This window comes from Rhea pennata, chromosome Z (genome assembly GCF_028389875.1).
Source record: "Rhea pennata isolate bPtePen1 chromosome Z, bPtePen1.pri, whole genome shotgun sequence".
NCBI classification, from domain to species: Eukaryota; Metazoa; Chordata; class Aves; order Rheiformes; family Rheidae; genus Rhea; species Rhea pennata.
The window spans coordinates 51,514,264-51,533,729 of NC_084702.1; the positions used below are offsets into that span (position 1 = coordinate 51,514,264).

The window sequence follows — 19,466 nt, forward strand, 5'->3', positions numbered from 1 at the left end:
TTTTCAATTCTGCATGCAAACGAAGTTCCTACAGGAGTTCTTGCTGCTTACTTTAGCAGAAACATTGATTTCACAGGTTTCATATGCATTTCTCTCTCCTTTTTTTTTTTTTTCTCTCATTAGTGTACAAGTTATAGGAGGAAAAAAAATATGCTCCCAGTGGTTTTGTTTTGGATGATACGTATTTAAGACGGTGCTGGCTGATGAGCTTCTCCTTTCACGTTGACAGGGAATTTGCTACAAAGCTCTTAGCTCACTGCTGCAATCACTTCTTTAAATGCATTTGCTTTTATGTGAAAAGACTGGAAAGAACCTAAGATGAAATTTTAAACAGAAAATGATTTTCAGCCAATGGAGGAGCCTTATTAAAGATTTTAATTGCTTCCGAGTAGATTATTTTCTAGTGGAAGCCTTTAACTTATTTCTGTTTAAATGGAAAGCACAAAAATGTCATCTTTCAGGTGGTAATTTACTCTTCTGGTTGGTGACTTCAGCATCACTGTTATATGCTTTAGTAGTACTTATGGTTCCATATTTGAGCATGTTGATATGACTGCACAAATAGCTGTGCACACACAGCCATGCAAAAACCCTACCAAGCTCTGGAGAGAAAGATACTGTTGTTAGTAAAGTCTTTTTTTTTCTTTCTTTCTTTTTTTTTTTTTTTTCCTCTCTCCTGACAAAGCTAAATGATACAACTGTTATTTCTCTTTCCTTCAGATAGAGGACAGCCCTTTTTGGTTTTATGGTGGTGAGACTGAGCTGTTACAGCTGGACCAGGCTGTGGCAGAAAAGTGCTTTTTGTTGTATCAAAGGCTACAAACAGATTGCCAAAAATAAAAAAAAAAAAAAAAAAAAAAAAAAAAAAAAAGGGGGAAGAAAAAGGAAAAAATCAACAAAGCTGTTTAGATTACTTTGAGGTGAGAATCATTTTGTATATTTGGTTGTAATAGCTGGTGTATAATGCCTGTGATTGTTTTTGAAAAAAGCTAATGAGCTTGCTTTCAGGCCTCTAAAGATGCTCTGATACTGTCAGTCATCTAATTATAGCTTGTCAGTTTGTAGCATATGGAGCTGTATTATTCAGCTGTATTATTAATTTTACCCCTATTTTATTGAAAACATGCTTTTAAGCTCTAATTATCAACATAGGTATGACAAAGTCCTTAATTTTCGGTCATCTTTGAAACGGACCGTTAGTTATTAAGGAAATCTAGGCCTGTCTGAAAGTGAAGTCTGCTATTATTTCTACTTGGCCTCCAAAAGTCTGGTTGGGACCCGAGCCACCTACTGCTGCAGGGTTGGCTGGTCGATCATTCTTTTTGTTTTAAAAGCTTTCCAAAAAAGGAATGCGATACCAGAATACAAATTCTCCAAACTTCAATTAGAAAAGCTGCATATGTCAGAAGAAGAATTTGCATCCGTTCATAGCTGTGCTTGAAATAGGACTCTGAGTTGCACTGAAAGAAAATGATGGTCTTGTTAAGAATGTATCTTTCAGAAACCCATTCAGGTCCTTATCTCCATCACCCCTGGGGATGCTGAAGTAAATCCACCAAGATCAACGGTGTCACAGTGTGTTTGTAACTGAGATTAAAATCTAGCCCATATGATACACGCCATTTGTTAGGTCTGGCTCCAAGGAGATTTGTACTGGGGGAGGATTTTAAGAGTGGTCATAAAGTGGTATGTCACAGAAGTCCTGTATCTCACAGCATGGAATTTTATTGGCGCTACAAAAAATTCCACACTCTTTTTTTGTGTTCTTGAGCGCCATCTACTGATGACTTATGCAAGTTCATTTTTTGCGTTTTCCTTAATACAAAAAAATAAGTGCAACATGTCTTGCTCACTTACAAGCACCTTACTTACAGGGCACTCCTATAACATGGTAAAACTGACATTCTGCTAATGTCCTCTGAATATTTTAAATTCATGAGGTAATTCCTTTAGGGAGTGACTTTTCAAATTGATGTGTAGCTTTGATTCCCTTAGAAACTATTATATTGTCCAAGTAGAAATTTTAATGTCTGTCTGATGGATTCTAGAAGTAATCTTAGAAAACTGAGCTCAGTCACTAGACAGTAATTTCCTGAATAAGTTTTAGAAAAGAAAAAAACAGGTTGTTCGAGATGTAGCTCTAGAAAGTATATGGTAGTTGGTATGCCAGGCAATGCCTTAGACAGGGATTTAAAAGGCAGTGGATTGACTATATGCAGCACAGTGTTGTTAAATCGCATTAATTTAGTCTCTTTGATAATTGTCCAAGCTTATTGCATAGTTTTGCCTGTTCTTACACTGTAGTCTGCCATTGCCTCCTACCTGAAAATGTCAATCTGTTTAAAATTTATGCTGTACAAAAATGCAGTATGAGACTATACCTCAGTCAACATGAACATTGTTGTAGCTTCAGTGCCTATAAAACCCTATTGCACTTAAATCACAAACATCATCATTACTCTGCTATTCATTTATTGCTGGTTAAAGGGATTATGCCATATTTTAGAGCAATGTATTGCTATGACATACAGATGTCTGGATGATGAAAGATTGGTAAACTAAGTCACAAAAAAGCTTTGTCACTACATTGTACTTTTTTTGTATTGGTGGTACACAGTAAAGTATGCATTGTACATGGTATTCTGTGGCTGGTGAGCCCTCAACCCTTATCGAGAGCATCATTGCACAGCCTTCCCGTACAATACAGAGCACTCTTCAGCCCTTAAAGCAATTTCAAGTAAAGGCAAAAATCAATAAAGAGCTCATCAGAACAACAATTTTAATGGATTTATGTGTGTGCACCTACACATGCATGCAGTCAAGTATACTGGCCCATAAACCGATTAGGTATGTAATAGGACAGAAGCATATAGGCTCAGCAGAAGATATAATGCACGCTTTGAAAACTGGCAATACTGAAGATGCTGCAGAAGGCATAAAACAAAAGTCAAATGATTATGTTCAGGATGTATCATTCTGGAATGTGCCCAGTATTTCAAGCTGATTGCAATATCCTTTATTCTGATGACGATGAGATTCGTCACTGCATTTTAGGACTGGATAGCTTTCTATACAATATTCTGCTCATCCTCAAAACTAAAAAAAAAAATCTCATTTTTATAATGATTCTTTGGATAATATTTTAAAACAATGCAGGAAACTAATGAAAAATTTCACATAAAATCTTTATCTCATTCTTTAAGTTCCATATTTTATCTAGAAGGGAAGAAGGTTAGAGTCTAATAGTTCTTCCAATTCTCTTTATATTTCTCTTCTACATTATCTCCTCTTTCATCATCAGTAACAGCCACTCTTTTCATCACTTGCTTCTTTTCCAGTTTAACAGAACAGTTTTATTTCTTAATTAAAACAATAAATAGGTCCATACATTCTGATAAATGAAGCTTTTCCCTTCTGATAGAAAGCAGGCTGTACTTTTATTAGAGGACAGCTAAACATCTTGCAGAGTGCTTCTTATACTATACAATGTTCAGAATTGGGTTTTTAAATGTCTGTTCGTTCAGACTTGCTCTGTTGAATACGAAATCAAGTCTTTCATTTCTTATATTCTACATTTCCACGAGGTGTCAGCAGCAGCATTTTATTTGAAATACCTGTGAGTTCACAGCATGTACCTTCTCAAGGCCACAAAAATGTTTTCAAGGGCATGCTGCATTTTTTTCTTTTTTTTTTCTTTTTTAGCTCTACAATAGATGAAAAGTGTTTGTGGCCAACAAGGAAGTTCTATCTGCTGGTAAGAATTTATATTCTAGTTACTGATTGAAAGTAATAGCCACCTTTCAAACACAGTAGTGGACACAAACATATTTTGAATGTATTACTTCGTGACTCAGCAGAAACTGAAATTGCATTGTTAATAAAAAGAGTAGATTTTGACCTTGTTTAATTGCAAGTCGTTTATATCATCCTCTGTGCCTGTAGCCTCATAAATTAATACTTTATTGTTGCTCACCCCAAAGGCAGCAGAGTTCTGGATACTGTATGGCTGGGTTCCTTCGGGGAGGAACTGCTGCTTCAGTAGGAGTAAAATCAGACCCTTAAATGGGCTCTTAGACATCAAAGATTGATCTTCCTTGACCTTTGCCCCATACAAAAATACCTATTTTTCTCAGGATAACCTAGAGCAGTTTAGTGTGAAGGAGATGCTAAATCAAAGGGGAAAAAGCCTTCCCAGGTGACCCCAATTGGAATTTTAGTATTTTTTTAGTTCAGATTACACAGAGGTGATAGATTTATGATTATTTTTTCAGTAGTGCACACAATACAGTAGGTTCTTTATAAGTACTGAAGAAGATCTCAAAATTGGTGGGGGGGGGGGAAAAGGACCAGTTGATCTGAACCTTGCAGGAAAGTCATGAAAAAATTCATTCCACAGCAAGGCTAGTTTTCAAAAATATATTGAGATAAGAACAGTAATATGGGTCACCTGCCTGTCAGGTCAGTGTTCTGGTCCAACTGCCTTGAAAATGGAACTTAATAGTTTTAAAACTAAGCTTGTATGATTGTACCTTCTATGTTTGGCTTTTATAGGCAGGAGATGCAACTGGTATTTAAAGTCCCCTTTGAAAACCTTATCGTGGAACAACTGCTTTAGCTGAAACAAACTCTGAAAGACAAGTGTAGTTCTTTATTTCCTTTTCAAAAGCAAAATTATACTATATTTCTAGTTCTTACATGTTAATAGTTCAGCCAGATCTGTGCACCTTCAAAAACTGCAACATGCATTTTATAGGGAACAAAAATATATTTGTACAGTTAGCTTAACTGGTTAATTTCTTTCTTGCAAGGAAATATTGGAGAACTTCGAGTGCTTAGTTTACCAAAACAAGGAAGAATTAACAGCTTTCATTTACGTAAAAGGCAGCAGCAGTGTTGGGGGGAAAATCTTACATGTTTTCCCCCCTTTCCCTTGCAAAAGGGACAAGAAGATTTGAGTTCAATGAGGAAAAACATAGGCTGTATGTAGTAAAAAATTCCTAAGAGGTTATTTAAAGGAATTGAGGCTTAGCAAAGAAAAATACAGTATATTGCAGAGCATATAATGTAAGTACCTTGAGGTTTGGAAGAGGTTAGCTGTTTGTCATGATTGACTCAGACAGGAGAACAGTCGCTTCCAAATCTGTTTTTCCATGACTCAGAAGTCGAACTACAATGTCTGTGTAAGGACTGAGATGACTTTGTGCGCTGCCTCTACCTTTTCTGCAGTAAAAGTATGGCCTGGTGCCTTAGGAAAAGCCATGTAGAAAAACATGCAGAACCACTAAATGCCACTGATGCTATTAGCTCCCATGGCAGAAAATGCCAAATGCTGTTTCTGTTTGAAGCAGATGTTCAAAATGTTTGGCAGCACTTTCTAATCCGACTTGTAGCAGAAGTGTCCTTGTATCTGACTTAGTGCCTCTGGGCTGGGAAACAGTTGGGAAAGCCTCAACAAAAGGTATCCTACCCATACAAATGCAGGACTGGTCCATTGAATTTTAACGCATTCATACTGAATGTCTTATTTGAAATCTGAGATTTGTTTTTGTAATGAAGGATGACTACGTTAGTTTTATCTAGTGTGCTGTGTTCAGATGTGGGAAGGAATGGATGGCTGTTGGCCTCGCTCTTCACTCTAAAAGGCAGTGGGCAAAACAGGAAGGCAAGGGGCTGAGGAAGGTGGGTTTGTTTCACCTTCTCTAGCATTAAGCTGAGACTTAGTGCCCTCAGGCATTGAAAATCTTAGAGATTTAATACAGAATAGGGGTGGCTGTACTTGTAGTCAGTGTTGTTTTCAGATTGATGAACTGTATTAATTGTTAATCTCTAGGTATCCAATTAAAATCTCATTAATAAGTTCTCATGCATACTGGAGCTTGTGGAGTGCATCTTCACATCTTTTCTCAGGAAATTACAACTATTATTTTGTCTTCTGTTTGTTTTTAATTTTACTCTATACTAGCAATTTTTGAAAATACTATTATATGCTGGTGAGGAAAAATATAATAGTCTGTGATTCGACTAAGAACTACAGAGTAGCTAGCTATCGGTGTATAGATTATGAGCCATGGAAATCCTTGTCTTTTGCTGGTAAGTACGTAACTCTTCTCACTTCAAAAATTCTTAGTTCCTTGTGTATGGGATGCTGATGGTCATGCAACATTTTTTTTCCTCTTCCTATGCTTTATTCTATTTAATGTGTCATTGAAATACATGAATGGCTGACTACTGTATTCAGCCATACAATAAACATTAGGCAAAGATCTACTCTGAAAGTTAGCTTCCATCTGAAGGAGACTATAACGTATACTGCCAGAGTCAGGAATTTGGGATGAACGGGAGGACAGGAGAAGAAAAAAAACCTTAACTTTTTTCAGAGGGCTGAAGAGGAATTAAGTCATTATAATGGAGCAGACTTCCTCTACTGTAAGCCAGTGCTGAAAGAACACTTGTTGGTGTGTGCAAGCCTCACACTAGATGTAGTCTAGTCTAATTTCTGTAAAGAATATGCCTGTCATGACTGGTGGTTGTTGTGGAATGAGAAGGAACTTGTGGCCATAGAAGAACAGCTAAGTCCTATTCTGGAAAAACTTTGAAAGTAATGTTTGGGATAGGAGCTTAAATTTCACTTAGAATTATTCAGTTATAGCAGTGAGTTAAAACAAGTTCTCCACGCACTGGCAATTTAAGACATCCTCCTGTATGTTGTACCATATGGAAGTTCTTCCACTTTGAACTTCAGACGGAGCATAACTTTAACTATGCTTTCATGTGCCTGGAGTGTAAGCTTTTTTCTTGCATGAGCTATTTTTCTGTCAGACTGGAGAACTCATGCACAGAAGCCATTTATGTTTTCTTTGTTTCAGTCCTAATTCTTCAAAACAAGAGTGCAGATTTTGGAACACAGGTATTCCTTGCTGCTCTTGGGGAGGAAGAAACAAGTTGATAGATGATAGGAAGCCTGTTTTCTTTTCTCTAGTTTTTCTGTTAGTTAGAAATAGGTCTAGAAAGAGGTTTGGAATTGACATACTTTAATCTGAGTTTAGTCAGAATATGTATGCCAGCCTTTTGATAGAGAGCAACATTGAAGAAATTTTAACAGAAGAAAGAGGTTAAGGGGAAAGCTTACTGAAGCACCTACTCCAATATCTTTGAATGACCTTTATTACTATGAATTTGAAAGTACCTTACAGGTGACCAGATATAGATTTATTACCAAGGACTCAAAAGAGAGAACCATCATTCCAGATATCTTGAGGACTTTCTATCTTGTCTGAGAGATCTGACTCAGTGAAATTCCTCACAGTATGCTTAAAAGGTTAGACTTTGCACAAAACACAGTTAATCTCTACTAAATCTCCCTAAGGGAGTTCTTTTTATCCAGCTCCTCAATGGGAACAGGTGCTCTGGCTTTTTCTCTCCTTTGGATGAGAAGGACAGACCTTTAGAGAGGATAATCCCAGTCTAAGAGTCACAGACCAGATCTTCAGTAGTTCTGTAGGATTTCCCATGCTTCTGGGAACTGTCAGACCTGTAGCTCTGAGGCTCTGCATACGTGAAGTAAATGTGTTACATCTTGGTATGACACACGAATATACGTTTCTACCTAGAACAGACAAATTGGGTGGTGTCTTCCTGTTTTGAAATCACTCCTGTTCTTTAGAGAGCCTGAATACATGACCCAAATAGTGTAGTTAGGCATATACCGAATACTGAGCATTACTGCACCCAAGGTTCTAGTGGCTGTGTTTTTATTAAGGTTCTTTGATTTGACTGTGTGGCCTGTCCTTGGGAAAAGACCTGGACATATACTAGTCGCCCTCTGCATGGAAGGAAAAAACAGGCAGAAGGTATAAAACAGAACTTTGTAATATGATCCAGTATGTAAGTGAAAATGCAGCCATTATGAACCTGGTTTACAGTCTCTCTGTCAGCTCAGCGTTCGAGCTCAAGGAAGATAAATATGAGGGGTGCATATTCTGTACTTTAAGAGCATTATTTACACACACACACACAGGTATGTATGTCATGATGAGATAGAGGAAAGCTTGATTAGAAAGTAGATATTAAAATTAAATGCCTTCTCTGCAGGAATGACAAACTTCCTATTCTTATGAAGTTTAAATGTACTATAAGATATCAGGTCCCAAAGCCCAACAATTTCTGAAGATAAATTAGATGACTATAGTTCAGATTAAAGCATTAAGTAAAATCTATAATAATTTTGCATAGTATCTTTCTGAATCTCTCTGCTGAAGTTGATTTTATTTCATTTACTTGATTAAAAACTAGGGTTATTTTTAACTAGGGGCATCCAAATCTGCATACTCTCATTTCACTTGCATTTTTTGAGAACTGTATTAAAAAAAAAAAACGGCTAAGTGAAGCTAAATATAGTTTATTTTAGTAAATATCTGCAGTATAACTAAACCTGCAATTTGTGTAAAGGATTCTTTGTCAGCTTTTATATATCTAACCTAGCAGCAGTGTATAACGTATGGCAGAACTAGCCTTACCATGAATTAATTGCCTGAGTAAGGATTTGTCCTCTTTAGATATTCATATTAAATTTTATACTGTTGTTTCTTTATTGATTAGAGCAACTAGATTAAAACCCAATCCAGATATATCTAGAGATGCTGCTGCTGTATGTATGCCCCGTTTGAGGATAGACAGAGGGAGAAGTTCTGGAACAGCTCTTCTGTTTTGTGATCCGACAGAGTGAGTCTCATCTCTGACTCGTCCCCTGTAGATTACCTTAATACAAATACATAGTTTTAAAAAGTCATAATTTATGAGTGTGTTTCAGCTCATACTGGGCCAGATTTCCTTCTTTATTTACTGGCAAAAGTAAAACAGAGTCCTTCACCAGAAAAAGAATAGGGACCGTTGCGCTATCAGAAATGCTGTGGGAAGAACAGAAAGGATCCCCAGGTAAATTAAGGGGCACTAGGCTTTGTAGTTTATTTCTGGCAAGAGGTCTAGGACAAGGCTTTATGACTGTGTGTGTAGCTTGAGGCACTGTTTTAACAGTATCGGCTGTGAGCAGAGGTGTTTGTCATCAAACATCTTGCTTTGAGTTCAGAACGTGTAATTTTGTAGAAGAAAGAGGATTTGAAGAACAATAACTTTTTCCTCACCTGTATAACAGTGCTTCCTTCTCCAGCTTTAATTTTGCCTAAGGAAGTGTATTAGAATCTGTAGCATTGAACTCACTATCAGTTACTTACTCTAAATCTGTTAGTTCATTTTCATAGTTTTTTTTTTAATGATGCAGCCAAAATGGCAGCCAAATTTTTAATATGGCAGCCAAAATCATAAGAGTTCTGAAAGGCAGAGCTCCAAATCAGTGATTTGTAGCATTTATTGTGTTTCCCGTAACAATGAAGGCTTTTATTCTCCCTTCCTTATTAGGATAATGTAGAAACTTGTATATAACAAGAGAAACGGAGGCTGAAGCTGATGAGGCACTGATGATGCTTCCATTAGCCACAGAAGCATGATTACTGCTTTCTTGTAATTCCCTACCTGAAAATAAATTATACATATATATATATATATACACACACACACATATATAAATCTGTATATGTATATGACTAAATTATTTTACCGTAAACACTGAAACATCCCTTGCTTTACATATAGAGGTCTTTTCTCCCTTAACTGTCAACTGTCCTCACCTAGCTCTCATAAACTCCCATAGGACATGCATGCACGTTTCAAGGGGAAAATAGATCATTTAATAGTTACCAACAATATTTATTTTAATGTTAATGGGTGTGTAGCATGAATGTCATTATCTCAGTCATTTTAATTTTCCTGCCATGCACTAACAAGCAAATGGTCAAAACCAGAAAGATGCTCATGGACGTTACCTGAAAGTTGACTTTATTAATGAAAAGAAACAGAATTTCAATTAGTAAAGACGACCAACTACTGACTTCAAAATGAAATTGAAATATTTTCCTTTTCACTTAGATAGGACTCTAATGTGATCTGCATTAAAAACAGCTCTGGAAAGATATATTTTATTCTTTCATTAAGATGAAAGTGATAACTTTGGAGTATAATTCTTTCTCAGAAGGTTAGTTACACTTAGTCATGGATCAGACAAGTCTCTGCCTTAGTGTCTGTGCAATAATCTCAAAATACTTTCTTGGTCGACTTAGCTACAATATCAGTAGTGCTCTTATCAACATCATGATAAATGTTGGCAGAAATCTCTGAATTTTAACAAACTGAAGACGACATAATAAGTATATGTAATAAGTATAATAATACTAGTAAGCGCCATTTCTCAAATATACAACTACAAAAATCTTCCAGTCGTTCATGTTAATAGATTTTTTTTTTTTTTTTAGTTTAGTTTTAGTTTTGGCTAACTGCTGTAGTCCCATTCTAGGCAACTCAGAAATACATGTTTTTTTAATGAAGTTGACTAAATTGTAGTTTACATTACTGTAAACAGTAATGAAGTTAACTGAAGTTACAGAAAAGTGTAAGTGTTCAAATTCCTCTCATTTCCTGCAGCACTGATCTAGATCTCTAGTGAAGAAAGCATTTAAACACAATATAAATATATTCATAGGCAATATGCAACTGCAAGAATTAAGTGGGTTTAAGTGTCTGCGTGTAGCAAGAAGTATAACTATAGCATGGAACAGAGTACCCAGTATTTCTAAGTGTCTATTTTAAATTACATGTATACTTCAAGTCCCTCATGCCATATTCAGGAAGATGTTTATGCATGTACTTGTCTCTGAAAATTCTTCTTTGATATCAAGCCCCAACTGTTTTGAAAATTTTACCTTTGAGTGCATAGTTGTGTAAATATCAATAATTTTATATGAAATTATGGACACAGTCTATTTTTATATTCATTTTAGCTACTGAATCCACTCAGTGTAGAACCACTAGATGCCACTGTGCCCTAAGAGAGACAGTAAACCATAGCTTCATGGTCTACTTTAAACCCCGGGCATAGACAATTTTAGAAAGCCTGGGTGTATTCAAATAGTGTCATTTCTTCAAGTGTTTTTGTGACCAGAGACAACTAGACTGTTGATAAGAATGATTCCCTGAGGCATGAAGTTGAGCTCAAGAGGCTCAAAATACTTTGAGGTGTCACAACTGTTTGTGGAGCTGGTGCTAAAAGTTGATTTGAATTTTTGAACGAGGCGAATCTTCCCCGCACCCGGGGACGGTCCCTGAGAACGTTTCTGCTTTGCGTAGGATGGCTGCCGCCGCCGTCTGCCATATCACTTCTTCTCCCTCCCAGAAGAGAAGGGGACATGTTAGCTCCAACTTTGCCTGCCACTTTTCTAACTTGCCTCTCAAAGCGATTAGTTTTAAACTGACACTGGTATTTTTCCGTATAAAAAAATGTGGTAGTAACTTAGACAACATAAAATTGTGAAGGAGCGTGCTCCCTTGCAGCTCACAGTGTAAGCCTTGCCTCTTATACTTGTAGAGCTGAATTTCTTGGAAGTGATTTTTTTTTTTTCCCCCTAAGGGAATTGAGACTGAGTGAAAATACTGGGAAGTTATTGTCTCATAACATAGGCTGAACAGTGTTTTTTTTTTATTTATTTTTTTTTAAGGCTTTTGGTGACAAGCTGTTTCAAGTGTTGAAATTCTCATTTCTTGGAACCATTTTTAATGGGGTAACTGGATGCTTAGAAGGAGGAAAAATCTTCCTACATTTCCAGGAGGATGAACTTGCACTAATGGCACTTTTGTGGCTCTAACTGGTTCTGTAATAGTTGAATTGGGAACAGAATAATAAAACCCAGTTCAAATAGCTCAGAATATTATATCCAATTACATGAGCATGAAATATTCACTGACAGTCAAAGAACTTGCCAGCGAAAGGGATACTATGTTTTTTTTTTTTTTTTTTTTTTAACTTAAAAATCTCTTATTTTCCTTTTTCTGGGTGAGCTGGACCTGTGGGACAGTGTGTTCTGTGCTGCTGCACAGAACAACCAGAATGTTGTCTCGAAAGGACTGTAATGATTTACCCTGGCAAAGGTTTCTTGAATTCTCTGCAATTTTAATGAGGCCTATGGCCAGAAAGTTGTCTTTCCACTGATGTCTGTATTGCCAAACCCTTTGCTGGGTCCTATTTAAAAATATCCTTATAAATGATTCATCTGATAGATTGATTAGCCGTAATTTTCTGATAGTAAAAAAAGATTAAGTGTTTGGACAGGGAAGTCTAGAAGAAGAGCAAAATATTCCCTACAGTAAAGTAAAACCCTTTATTCCCATGTTGAATATTTCATTTACAGTGAAAACTTTCTCCTTCAACCATATAACACTATATAATTATTTATGCCAAAATATCCAAAAGAGCATAATAAATAATAAATGACTAATTCATTGCCTTTGTGCTGAAGAGCTGCATTTTTGTGTAAAAGGGTGGGAACCATAGCACAAAAGCCTCAATGTTGGGAGTTTAACAAAACTAGGGTGTCAAAGGAGGTGCAGTAAGAAGCAAAGTCCCTCAGCAAGGCTGTCCAGGCAAATATCAGAGATGGAGGGAGGTATTCCAGCCGCGTTAACAAGTATGGTACTCTGGAAAAATACAGAGCTGGCAGAATATTGAAACAATTCCTGGTACAGTTACCTGCCCTAGACATGGAACTGGGAATAGACAGCAATATCCAAAAGACATGGAGTGGATGTTAGGAAGCTCAGCTTTACATGGGAGGTACCTTTGAGGGACCGTGCCTGAAATATAGCACCATATAAGAAAGGGAATAAACCATTATTTTTCTTTTGTGGCTGGGACAAAAACGATAGCATAATTGTAGCGTATAAAAAGAATCCTCACGGAAAATACAATGGAGCCCTGGAAGGGATTCGTTTGTGTAGGAACGCTGTTAAATGTTTGTTCCCTGGGGATTTTAAGATCAGGTCAGGCATAGCTCTGCCAGAAATGATGGCAGAATAATTCAGAAGAAGAGTTGGATTACATAACCTCTTGCTGCACCTCCAGGGATGCTTAAGCTATGATTCTATGAGTATGAACAAGAAGAAACACTTGCTGGTTTAAAAAAAAAAAAAAAAAAAACGTGAAAGGAGGATAAGGTCAAAGGATCTGTAACTTCAGACCAGATTATAAATCATGTAGAGTTTAATCTTTGTTTTGAAGGTAAAGAGCACAGTCATCTTTATACCATTAAATGCAAATCATGAGTAAGTTTTCTCAAATGCTGTTTTGAAGAGGTATGACAGTGAGATGTATCTTTATTTTCAGTTTGCAATACTAGATGATATAGAGATGAAGTTTAACTAGAGTGATATACTAACAAAGCAAATGTACGTACATAGTATCATTCCTGTCTGCAACATGGGATTTCAGGGCTATTGGTATTTTTTTTTTTTAATTCTTTCCTACTTTTAGATGTATGGTTGACTGACATATTGTACTGGGTGTATTCTGTCCAGGCACAGATTTAAAAGTACACTGCATAGGACTATAATCCCTCTCCTTCATTATTACTAGTTGTTTGTGACTGCTCAAATTTGCATCCTTAGCCTTCTTTTTACATTTGTGTCAGTAACACAGTTGTCCCTGAGTTTGTCTTTATCTTTCTTTTTTAGTCAGGAGACCTCAATACAACTGCATTAATATAGTGTATGTATTGAAATGACACTTATTTTATGCATTGCAGAATGTCAGAAATATTCTGTTATTACAACATCTTTTTGTTTCAAAGAAATTTCCTTAAAGGTGAATGTATTTCTCTTCTGTCTGGCTGCTGGAACATTTTGATGCAGCCTCTTGTGACTTTTGGTTTTCTGAGTCTGAGTGACCTGCATGACAAGGAAATTAGCAAAGCCCTGAAGTATCAAGACTCCTTTATCACACTGCAGTGGTAGTTTAAGACTGAATTTCGTCAAAGTTGGTATTCAGGGGCAAGAAATCACTGGCTCTCCCCCCATAACTAAAAATGACAAAATAATATCTGAGATAGGAAGGAAGGAAAGAATGAGATACTAACAGGAGAGAGAACAGCCTAGAAGACCATAATTCTTCTTCAAATTTCAATGCATATCTCTGCTATTGATAAATATCCCCCCTTGTACCTGCATACCCACGCCAAGCTATGAGTGTTCTCAGTGTCTCATCACTATTTTGTGATGAATTTGTTAGTCTATTCAGGCTGTCTTACTCATGCTTTTATATGTTGTTCTGATTTAGTAAGGCTCTGCTTTCACTGACCTTCATGATATCTTTTTTCAGTGACAGGCTAGTTTATGCAAACTCCTGTGGGGTTGTTTAGGAGGAAGGCTCTATGGACATCATTAGGAAACACACACACACAGAGCAAAATTTTAAAATGTAAATGTTATAGAGGTATCAAGGGCTTGGTTGCATGCTGAGATTCAATAGATACAGCTGTTTAAAATGGTAATATCCTGCAGTAAGATGAGATCTGTGCCTTGGGCTCGAGCACACGCTTTCGTTCTGTCCTTTACTTGTTTCTCTATCAATTTGTAGCTAAGTGGTTTTACTGTCAAGACACTGTAATGAAAATAAAACCTATGGCAAACAATGTTATTCAGCTGCAGACTACTCACCCTATTCCTAGATGCTACAAAGCTGTTAAGCCAAAAATGTCTTGGGCTTTTTTTCTTTTCAATGAGTTAAAGATGCAAATGAAACTCTACTGTCAATGTATTATGATGAAAAATCAAATACCTTGCTAAGTTCTCTACATACCCAGTTTCTTCCAGGCACATAAAGTATTGAATAAAAATAATATGCACAGAAGTGTTCTACTTCTCATTGCACTTTTAATTCAGAATGCCTAACGTCTGTAAGTCTGAGTTCTGGAAATATATTAGCAAGTTGTGAGTGATCCATGGAAAGACTTTAGACTTTAGTTGTAGCTATGAAATTCAATCACTCCAAAATCTCAAAATCCCTTGGTACAAATACTAAGAAAAATGTATGACTTTGTTTTGAAGGCTATTCCTCAGACACCTGGTCAGACAGGACAAAATCTACCAATATGTGTTAAATTAATTGTAAAGAACTTCTAGAAAACTGTTTCTTTGTTTAAAGAACTTCCTAAATCAGCTTTACTTGTTGAGAGATTTTTGTGTCTGGTAGTATTTTGTAGTCTTTCTCTTAATTTCTTTTTTCTGCAGATCTAGTTAGGATATTAAATAAATCAACCACTTAACTAATACTTTTATTCCAAGCAAAGAAAATTGTTACACAATTTTGAGGCAAAGTATGTCTCTTCATGATGTTTTTTCTCCTTTAATTCACACCTTTCTTTTCATGATTGTGACATCTTCCTTGTGTCCGTCAAGGGGACCTTGACCATCCAAACTGTGAATGAACCGGAGTTCACTGCAAATCACTCCTGTAAAGAGCTTTCTTTCTAGCACAGAGGTGAGTTTGCCAGCATGTATATCTGTAACAGGATGTAGAAAGTGCTTTTAGGATTCCCAATTTTTATATATATTTATATATATATATATAAACACACACATGCACACATATATACATACATATATGTGTGCATATATACACGCACATATATGCATGTATGTGTATATATGTGGATTAAAATCCTCAGATACTTTTATTGATTTCAGATGTACTATTTGAATGTATTGAAGGTAGTATGATAATTTGGCTTTTGAAACTGGGTAAGTTTATCATGAAATTTTGTTCAAGAATACAGTCACTGAGGAAATAAGATTCAAATTACTATGATTAGCCATTTGGGTGTGCATTTGTTTACTTTGGGTAATGCAGTTGCAGTGTTTTACATCAGAATATCACAGAATAAGTACATGATAATATAATAAAAGTAGATAACATTGAGCCTGGTTAGGTAGATCTTCTGCTGTCCTATAGCACAAGAACAATGAAGTCTTTTAGTGTGACTGAAAGGAAATCTATAATGCTATTTTTTCTCTTAGAATACTGTGACAAGATGCCACAGGGCCAAAAATTTAATTCCTAGAGGGCTGAATATTTTTGAAAGCTTTTATTCTGCTAGCATATATTTAGTGGAAGGTATATTAAATATTTTGTCAGGGTTTGCCAATGTCTGTAAAAAAAAAAAAAAAAAAAAAAAAAAAAAGGAATTCTGACATGGTCATTCCTGGATTCTTCCTGCAGATATGAAAGAGGTAATACTAGTTACTCATGGAGATAGGATACTGGACTAGACTGTCTTGTGTTTGGTCCAACTGGAAATTCTATATTTCCCATTAAATGTGCAGTTGAAATACTTAACAAATGTTTTGTCAAATTATTGAGGAAGGAGAAAGAGAGATGAGATTTACAGAGTGGAAACTATGCGTAGATATATTAAAAACTAGAATGTCCATTAGCTTGCCTACAGTAGCAATTTAGTTTTAAAAGTGTAGGTTTTAATCAAGTGAGATAGCAACTTGATTTGTGTGTGCCATGAACTGTTCTTAGTCTTAAGATCTGAAAGATACTTGGAGTTCATGAGGACAGTACCCTGTAGTTTTTTTTTTTTTTCTCATGCAAAAATGTGATTGACTGAAATGAGTGCTTTGGCAGAGAATATAACTTTTTTCAGACCTTAAATTTAGCAGGAAAGAAGAAATAGCTATTAGGTGGATGCTATGGGAGGAACAACCAGACAAACATTTTGCAATACTAAAAAATTTGTTTTAAAACTGAGAGCTGTATTTCAGCTAACATTTTAGCCATTTTAGGGGAACTTCATCAGATAGTTACATTAAAGCAAGCAATTGCAGGACTCTCAGGTCGAGGTGTGTTCCTGGTGTTGTGCTTGATGGACTCCCCACAACAGCTAACTCACCCAGATGATGATACTCAGAGCGGTATGAGAGGTGGTGAAGTGGTGGCAACTGCTTCCTAGCTTCTCTCTGTGTGAAGTTTTTTATCATGGCTCTGGTATTCTTGCTTTTGAGTAATAGCCAGTGGAAGAGTTTGTCTAGAGACATGGCAACTCTAAGTAAATGCGATGGAGAGACATCTTATCATGAAAGTTTATGATAAGCTTTGTGTTTTATTACTAGTTCAGTCATGAACTTTCTGGGAGAAACCAATTTTTTGGATCTCCCTTGATCCCAGCCCTGAAGAAAGTAATGTATTCCTAGTTAGTAATTTTGCAAAGGAATGAGGGAGATTTTACCACAGGGGGATTAACAAAATGTTTTGAAGTTTTTAGAAGAAGAATTAAAATTGAAAAGGGTATTTAATTTCATGCCTTTTGATATTTACAGATGGCGTTTCAGAGGATGGGGACATCTAAATCAGGTAACAGTTCCAGAGGAATAAAAGAGAAGAAAGGAGAAGGGTTTTTGTAGATTGGCATAGGAAATAAGTAAATAAACCAGCTCTTATTTTGCAAAAACTAATTTCTAAAGAAGAAATAAAATGGAGTAACAAACTTTAATAACTGTAAATCTTTCATGATATGTCTAGAAATTCTGTTCAATATCTATCACTTTATGCTGCTGTTCATAGAATTTTGTTATTAGATAAGGGAATATATTTGAATTAAGCAACACACAGTACATGAAATCTCGCATTCTGAAACAAACTGTGCACCACAGTGAAGTAATACATCTTTTTTTCTTTTTCTTTTTTTTTATTGAGAAGGCTGCTTTGAAAGTGTTCTTTAGTTTTCTTCTTTTTTCTTCATTTTCTTCCTTCATAAATATATTCAGGCTTCGCTTTTCTTCTTCCAATCTATTGTCCTGGCTCCTAGTGATAAGGCTGGTATCAAGCTAACAGTGTCTTCAAGAGCCTCCCAGGAGATTGTCAAAGCAAAACTAAACTGTGCAAAGAATGGGGCTTCCTGACACCTCATTTAGTTGTATGGATTTCTATTTATCCTTTCATCCTCTGATAGTTGCTTCCTCATTTTCTGTGCTAACACATTAAGACTAAAGGAATTATCAAGAACTGTGCAGGAAAGGGCTCTATGATGATTTATTTTTATATAAATACACACATAGTGTGTGTTTGCATGTCTCCCTTGCTTTTAATGTCAGACTGATCCTCTGAGGTCAAATACTTAAGTGTTTTCCAAATTCTATAAGCTGTGTTATTTCTGAACAGAATGTTTCATATAATTGAGACACAAATAATTTTGCTGGCAAGCTATTGTGACTGCTGCACACATCATACCTGAATAAAATGCATAAAAGTAAGGACTACAAAATCTAAGTTCCCAGCCATCCATGTATATTCTTTTACCTGTAGACATTCACCTTACTATTCAGTGCTACTGTTCACAGAGCATATCTGATAACCTGACCTTCTTCAAGTTTTCTGCATGGGCTTTTGTGCTCCTCCTTTCATCCAAACCAGAGCACATGAGATAAAAATAATACAGATAGTTCTCAGAAGGTACTTCTTGGTCTGGTTAACATTTGCCAGGTCTTCCACTACTCATACGTGAAATATCTAATAGATCTAATCCATCTGACCATATGCTTTTTTGTTTGTTTAGATGTATATGTTTTGTTAGGTGGACAAGAATGGTTTGTGGCATAAATTTTCCAGTCTTTAAGACATGGAGGGAAAATCCCAGAGAGCAGAGAGACACAAACACAAAGTCTTGTTGAAGTTGAGAGAACAAATAAATCAGTATGAGGAAGTGTCTTTTGGAATAGCCACCTAGTGTGATGTTACAGCACCCTGGTGTGCTACCATCTGGGAGAGTTCAAATAAGCTGTAAATCCCAGGCCCTCCAGGCTGTGGGAGGCTGGCTCAGAAACTTACATCTGTTGTTTCTTGGGAGGTAAAGTAGAGACTGGCTAGTTGATGCTATAAGCATTCCCTGCCGGCTGATCAACATCAGACAGAAGAGTTTTTTTAACCTTTAGCCAAAGATAGGGCCAAAATGACAGACTGTGTTTAGAACAGTGAGGAAGAGCTTGCTAAAAAAAAGGAGCGAGAGATGACAGAAGAATTCCATGCTGACCAGAGATAGGAACACCTACTGGCAAAAAGACTAAAAATTTTCATGTGATTTAGATTCTGCTATGCTGAACACTGGAAGTCCTAAGGACCAGATATTTTTAAAGAACATAGATATTTAAGATGAGGTCAGATAGACTCACTGGACACCTTCACATAGGTTTCACAGTATTTAAAAAATGTAGTCTCTAGTCCAGCAAGGTAATTCTGTGAAACAGCTGGGCACAAAGACTGTGGAGATGCTTTGCCATTCTGAAGGACAATTTGTACTGATCATTTGTAAGGACTGAATAGGTAGTGAAGATCCATGCAAATGGATACAACTGAGAACTACCTGGAGATAGCCAGCACAGAGTACAGGAGTGTGTCTGAACTGCTGAAAACCTCGGACTTGGTAGTCACTGTCCACTCAGAACGCAGAAGCGGTTCTGACAATAGATGCCTGAAAACACCAGGGTACCTCTTTTTAATATGTAGCTATAGCTCACGCAGGTAGTGATGCTGG

At 36.4% G+C, this 19,466-nt stretch overlaps 1 long non-coding RNA gene across 1 annotated transcript in view; it reads left to right on the top strand.

The window, feature by feature from the left end:
• LOC134153766 (uncharacterized) overlaps window positions 1-19,466 on the top strand; it is a 55,176-nt gene that overhangs the window by 25,747 nt on the left and 9,963 nt on the right. The window contains exons 4-5 of the long non-coding RNA XR_009961226.1: window positions 15,334-15,415; window positions 17,257-17,290. This is a non-coding gene — a long non-coding RNA (uncharacterized LOC134153766). The remainder of the gene's footprint in view (window positions 1-15,333; window positions 15,416-17,256; window positions 17,291-19,466) is intronic.